Source organism: Pteropus vampyrus, unplaced genomic scaffold (genome assembly GCF_000151845.1).
Source record: "Pteropus vampyrus isolate Shadow unplaced genomic scaffold, Pvam_2.0 Scaffold64, whole genome shotgun sequence".
In the NCBI taxonomy this organism is placed as follows: domain Eukaryota; kingdom Metazoa; phylum Chordata; class Mammalia; order Chiroptera; family Pteropodidae; genus Pteropus; species Pteropus vampyrus.
This window is the reverse complement of record NW_011888845.1, coordinates 2,818,294-2,825,251: the sequence shown is the minus strand read 5'-3', so window position 1 is coordinate 2,825,251 and position 6,958 is coordinate 2,818,294. Positions and strand designations below refer to the sequence as shown.

Here is a 6,958-nt window from a genome sequence, read left to right as displayed (position 1 = left end):
CTCCACCTCCACCCGCTACCCTCTGGTAACCACTAGTATTCTTTGTGTATTTTGGATAATAGTTCTTTATCAGACATGTCTTTTGCTAATATTTTCTCCCAGTCTGTACTTGATCTTCTCATTTTTGAAATTGTCTTTCACAGAGCAGATTTAATTTTGTTTTTTAATTTTAAAGAAGTCCAGCTTATAAGTTATATTTTTATGGATCATGCCTTTAGTGTTGTACTTAAAAAGTCATTACTATATCAAAGGTCATCTAAGTTTTCTCCTATGTTATCTTCCACAAGTTTTATAGTTTTAAGTTTTTCATTTAGAGTTGTGATTTGTTTGAGTTAATTTTTGTGAAGGGTGTAAAATCTGTGTCTAGATTTATTATTCATTTGCATGTGGTCATCTAGTTGTTCTGGCACTATTTGTTGAAAAGACTGCCTTTGCTTCATTGTATCGCTTTTGCTCCTTTATCAAAAATCAGTTATGTGGATCTATTTTGTTTCATTGATCTGTATATCTATATTTTCACCAAACCATATTTGTTTTGATTACTGTAACTTTATAGTAAGTCTGGAAGTCAGGGAGCATCTGTCTTCTAACTTTGTTTTTCTTCAATACCATGTTGGCTATTCTGGCTCTTTTTCCTCTCTGTATAAACTTTGGAATAAGTTTGTCAATATTCAATATAACATATTTTTTTTAATGAGATGTATAAATAGCCATGTCTCTTAGAAGTGTTTTATTTAATGTTTTTTGAAGACAATATTTTATATTAGAATAAAAATCAAGGTTATATTAAAAAATAAGCATACCATAGAAACTCTAGTGAAATTATAACTAGCGCTCATTTTTTATAAGAATTTGGTTATTTTAATGTTTTATTTTTAAGTGTTGAGACATTTTAGCCAAATAAAAATATCCTGAAAATCATACCCAATACATAGGCCATGATAATTTATCTCACCTCTATCACGCTGAGTCCCAACTTGCCAGTACTCAACAGTGGAAATAAATGTAGTTTAAACATTAAAGAATTTTAATGTTCTCACTTCATATATTTTTTAGAAAAGAAAAGGAAAAAGGTGTTTCTATTTTGTACAGAATTTCTGCTACTTCTATTTCACTTTCTATTTTTTCATTGAAAATGGCACCCACCCACTTTTTTCTCTCTCAAAAAGCCTCTACCTGCTAAACTGACTTGCTCCAACTACCTCGTAAGTAGCCGTTCTTAACATCCTCTCCATACTAAGACAACAGCTTTTCATTTATCAAACTAGTAATTTAGAAAAAGGAAAACTATGATGTGGAGGATATGAAAACTCAAGTAAGAATACTTGGCTTCAAGAGTTGTTTTTTTTTTGTTTGTTTATTTGTTTTGTTGTTGTTGTTGTTGTTTTAATCACAACTTCTCATGAATTTGATCCTTTAACAAAAAAAGTCAATTTAGCTTATTGAACCAGTGCCTATAATTTGATTTCTTAGGGAAACAGTAGATAATCACAGTTTTAAAATATATGGCTTATACCTTGAAAACTATAATAGCAATTCAGGAAAGATGTCTGTATCTAATTCGAAAGATAAGAAATACAAGCTTATATAGTTGCTTACATTTTCTTTATAGAATGTAGGGCAGGAAACTTGTCTTTTTCATCTTGTCTTCTTAACTAAGTCTAATGCAGTGCTTTCACGTTGTAATTGCCCAATAAATATTTGCAGAATTAAATTGAAAATTTTATCACTTTAAATGCCTCTTCTTGACACATTCTTGCCAGTGGTGAGTTTAATAAACTGAACGTTACCTTGAATGTAAATGTTGGAATTAGCATTTCAAGTTTAAATTGGATTTGACATATTCAAATACTCCTTTTATAATTGTGTTAAAAACATCATAACTTTTTTTATAAGCACTTCCTCTTATGACTTTTCTAAAAGAATATATTTATCATCTAAATTCTATTGAATAAGGAATATCCTGGTTTGACATCAAACTGGTTCACAGAATGATTGAGCAGTTGTTAGAAAACTGTCAAGCCAAATAAAATAAATACATCCTTTAACAAAAAACACTTAGAATGCTAATGGATCTATGCTTTTAATTTAGAGTATTCAGAGTTCAACCTGTACTTCAAAAGCTGCTTGAAGCATGTATGATGATTTGGTTGTTCAGATATAAGTAGATGATAGCCAATGGTAATATTTTAGCAAGGTGTATGACTCTCTGCATTGAATTGTGTTTTTATATATTGTAAATAACTTTTAGAATTTGATCTGGTGTATGTAAATTAGGTTTAAAGTCATATTTATCAATCTAAAATAGATAAGCAAAATAAGCATTTGAATGTGATTATTTTGAATTTCTATATTATTATTTTTTTACTAAGGAAAGAAACTGCTATACCTTATTTATCTGCTCTGGTAAATTAAGCAATGAGGTCTAGAAAAATCATATTAATTTGTACATATTTAATCAATGATCCTCAAATAATAGGAGTGGCTTATCAAAGATCCACTCATCAAAATCACTTGAAAAAACTTTTTTTCCTTGAAATTAATATAGACTATTCTGACCTATCTTCTACTTCCTCAGATAGAAAAAAAAAACCTACTAATCTTTGCAAACTGAAACTGTTCTCTTGAAATCCATCCAAACCTAAGACAAAGCATTTCTCTGGGGCTTCTTGCTCTTTTATGTCTATTTCTTTCTCTTTTTTCTCTCAACTAGTTCCCTCTATTTAGGTATTTTACTTTTGGTTCAATACAGCTCATCCCCATTTCTTCATTATGACTTATCTGTTTCATCCAGAGTTCATTACTGATAATAATACTCTCTGTGTTGCTTATTTTAAATTCTCAACAGACAGAATTTGATGATTTGTCTTACATGGCATAGGTTATTGGAATGCCTAAAAATTGTTTGCCAGGTTAGTTCTAATCGTCTGTGTCTAGAGAGAGTTCATGTGGTACATAAGACTACCTCTTAAAGTGTCTTTAGGCGGGGCACATGCCACAAACTACATCTATTATAATCTAAGTTTGTTGTGTTTAATTAGTAAATGTTTACTTAGTGCCTACTACATATAATATACTCTGCTGAGTAAAGAAGTATAATATAAAAATCTTCTACTGTGAGATGATTATAGTAAACTAAGAGGACTAACTGTAACCATAAAAACATAGTGATAGAAAATATATGTCAATATATATGTTAGACATATTTATAATTTGGTGACTAAATGGTTTAGGAATTCAGAAGTAAAAATAGATATAACTGTGGACGATTTGTAGTCAGCGAAGATCTATTGAAGGGACTTGATTCAAGCTGAAACTTTATTAATAAGAACCAGTTAGATTTGCTTCAGAGTGATTTATGGAGCACAGGTTCTGATCATAGTCTTTAAAATGTACCCTTTTTTTATATATATAGAACTTTCACTTGTATGTTTCATATAAAAAAATTATCAGGAATTGTTCAAGTAAATGGTAATTTAATTTTACACTTATCTTTATTTTTCTATCAACATCATTAACTCCCTAAAAAGGAATGAATTCTAGGCTTCTTATTAGACCCCAGAGTAACCAGCATAGTCCCATATATCACATTTGTATATAGTAAATATTTAAGTATTTTCTCATTTGCTCAATTTACCACAGATACAAGTAATTTACTTTAAATAGATAAAACTTAAAAAGTGAACTTTTCACATTTTCAGACTTATTTCCCCTACCTAACTCATGTATAACACTAATTTAAAAGTTCAATCACTTATAATGAATCTAACATTCCATAAGAAATAAGCCTAGTAGTTTCATACATCAACATATTTGAATTCAACACTATTCCATTTCTTGCCCCCTCAGCAACGATTATTGTATAAGCTCTCCACAAAGTATAATTACTCGAATTTTAAATGTAAAACACTTTTCTCAAATATAAGATAGACAATTTTTTGATATTCAATGATGTCATATTTAAAAGATGAAAAGTAACAACATGCATATTTTCTTGCCTGAGAAAAGCCTTTTATGTGTTATCAATTTTATAAACTCAGTTTAATACATTCATCTTTATCCTACAATTTTAAAGGGACATAAAGTATATATGTAGATGCTTTTGTTGTTTGTTCAATGTTGCCAATTTAGTGATATCATTGTTTATTTAGCTTTAAAAAATTACTTTTTCTTTAGAATAAATTTTGAAATATAAAATGCTGATGTCACTATATCGCAAATAAAGAGGCACACCAGATCTGGGAAGCAGTCCAGAGTACTTCAAAGTGACTTTTATGCCTAACTAATACTTTTTACCTGAAGCTATCAGTTTCTGGAGAAAAAAAAAAAGATCTTTGAAGATAATTCAGGCACATTATGAAATAATTAAACTCTTATGTGTACAGCTGAATATGCCACTGCAGTTTTATCATCACCAAAAAAGAAAAAAAAAAAATCATTCTACAATTGCCTGAATGAGCAGGCAACTGTGATCCAGGGACACCTCTGGGAAATCTGCAAATTCTTACAGAGCATCCCACCCTACTTTCTAGTGGCTGAGAGCACACCACCCAAAGATAGAAAAAAATCATTGCAAGCAGATTTATAATCAAAAGGTTTGATTTCTAGTCAGTTTGTAAATTAATTGGAAAGGTTGAGAAATAAAATTATGGGGTGGAGGTTAATCATCCTTAAATTAAGTACAGTATATACTGAGGTCCAGCTGACTGTAATCACTGACTATCACTATTTAATTTGATTATAATTTTTAAATGCTTTAAAAATGGCACAGATTTCAAATTGCAAAATAGAAATTATAGAAAAATAAAGTTAATTCCATCTCTCTCTAAATTTATATTACTATATTAAGTTCAATTGCATTCACACTATATTAAGTAGCTTATAACTTGAGTCTATTCAGTTCTTTTTTTTCCCCATTTATATTACATTTTCTTTGGTAGAGATATTTTCCTTCATTTCATAAATCAAACCTCGACTGTATAAATCCTCTTAGGAAAATTTCCTTTTTTAAGATCCTGCTGTCACTCAGAAACTCCAGAACCTGTCAACAACTATATCATATTTGTGAGGTTTTTTGTGATACTATCTCCCCACCTGCAAGCTCTTTTGAGCCTTTTACTTTTCTAGTGAAATTGAAATGCTTGGTGACTCTTGACTTCCAGGTAAGATTAGGAATGTCTTTCAACATTGGCATCAGTTTGTAATTGCATACTGGCAACTAAAAACCAATAAAAGTCAAATCATGCCTTAAGGATTTACTAAGTGAAGGGAGCACTTATGAAAATACTGTGAAAAATATATTTCTCAACCTTGCCACTAAAAATAAGGGCCCCTTGATAAACACTGTTTTGGCAAATATCATGTCTTGGAACATTGCTAAACAAAGACTAATTAATTACATTTACATAGTACAGGCCTCACCAGCGTGGCACAATCAACATCACAGTTCCAGCTTGCTGGACAGAAATTAACTTGAACAAAACATCAGCCATATATGGTTGGCACCAAGATTCTGTGGCTAAAGGAAATCAGTAGCATTTTACAAGCAAACTATAGTAAGAATCTGAATCAGGGTTGAGATGGCAATAATAAAAGATTGTGACCTGGAATATAAAGGCAAGGCTACAAACAGGAAGAGGCAAAGTTAAGAGCTAGAAAAATGAGAATTAGACTGAATATTGTATTATAAACAAGTAAAGGAGAGTATTTCGGAATGAAGAGCTTTAAAGAAAACTGTGGTGCCTGGTGAACTGACCCAGAGTGATGTTGGCAGCCTAAAACAAACATGTAGAATATCCAGTTGAAGGAGTGCTAAAAACTGGAAGGAGAGCCATAAGTGGATGAGATGTTTTAAAAAAAATGTCCAGTTTCAACAGCTTGTGGGATCACAACAATGAATAAATAAAAGCAGAGAAAAATTCCCAAGATAAGTAAGATTCTTTATACTAGAACACCAAAGGTATATTAAATGAGGGATCATATACTATAATGAAAGATAGGACCTGGTCATTAAAAAGCAGAGTAATTCATCAAGAAACTGAATTTCAATTTGGTGACAACATGGTCCTCCAAAACATGATGAAAGAAAGAAAAGTAAGGCAAAGTAATGTAACTCAGTTCAACAATAAATACACTGTATTTCACAATTCATAGAGAAACTATTTTAACTATACGGGGTGGGGGTCAGGGGTCCAAAGTTCCTTCCTACTCTCTGTTGAAGCCCCATGTCAGTGAGCCTGGTCCTCTAATGCACATATTACCAAAGGTACAGCTCACTTATGACAGACAAATATAGACAAAAAACTCCTGCAGCTATTTAAATCAATAGATATGTTTTTATTTGTTGATATGAAAGGACAACCAATAAATAGTGGACCATTTAAGAAATCCAAAACATAAGGTAAGATCAAGATGAAGCAATAGAACAGTTGAATTTGATATCCATAATACAAGATCAAGATACTATAAAAAAGCAATTAGAAATTCTTTCCATAAAAAAAAGCATGGAGTGCTCTAAAATTGGTTTGATAAGAAGATTAGCATGGCCCCTGCACAAGGATGACATGTAAATTCATGAAGAAAAAAAGAGCATGAAAATTTTAAAAAATGATGATATTTATTAAGATAAATAACCCATGAATGAGCTAACTAATAAGATAAGATAAAGATGAAAAATTAATGTAAATCTTGCAATTATTTTATTGGTTTATTTCTCTTTCTCAAATAATTAGTGTGGGGATAACTTTTTACATGCTTATTGACCATTTATTTACATTTTTTTCTTTTGCCTAACTAAAGAAAATTTGCTCAATTCTTTTTCTTTATACTTGTGTTTATGATTTTATTTTTTTAGTGATAATTTATATCATAGTGATACCATTTTTTTTTTCAGAAAAGTGACAAATATACATACCTACTCTATCTTGTACTTTTAAAAATATTTTAATATATATTTTTA

General features: G+C 30.4%; 1 pseudogene; it reads left to right on the top strand.

Moving 5' to 3' along the window:
• The first annotated feature begins 6,488 nt into the window (after window positions 1-6,488).
• Window positions 6,489-6,601, top strand: LOC111740494 (annotated as a pseudogene).
• Window positions 6,602-6,958: the final 357 nt, after the last annotated feature.